The 282-nt window shown below is 48.2% G+C and overlaps 1 protein-coding gene across 2 annotated transcripts in view; it reads left to right on the top strand.

Annotated features, from left to right (window-relative positions):
- The window catches only part of Ift52 (intraflagellar transport 52), a 30,470-nt gene that overhangs the window by 9,450 nt on the left and 20,738 nt on the right, over positions 1 to 282 (top strand). The window lies entirely within an intron of this gene.

Below are 282 nucleotides of genomic sequence, written 5' to 3'. Positions count from 1 at the left end.
CAGTGAGTGTGCTTCTGCAGCTCCCTGCCCAGTGAGTGTGCTTCTGCAGCTCCCTGCAGGGAAGGAGCTCTCATTTCCAAGAGTTGCCTTTTTCAAAATGAAGAGTTTTCTGGTTATAAAAGTAATTCTCACCAAAAGAACCCCAAAACCAACAGTAGCAAAATCTCAGTTGGGAGCTGCAGAGATGGCTCAGTGGTTAAAGTGCATAGTGCTCTTGCAGTACCTGAGGTTAGCTCTCAGCGTCCATGTCAGTGCCTGAGGTTAGCTCTCAGCATCCATGTC

The sequence above is a fragment of the Microtus ochrogaster genome, linkage group LG8 (genome assembly GCF_000317375.1).
Source record: "Microtus ochrogaster isolate Prairie Vole_2 linkage group LG8, MicOch1.0, whole genome shotgun sequence".
NCBI classification, from domain to species: domain Eukaryota; kingdom Metazoa; phylum Chordata; class Mammalia; order Rodentia; family Cricetidae; genus Microtus; species Microtus ochrogaster.
This window is presented reverse-complemented; position numbering and strand designations above follow the sequence as displayed.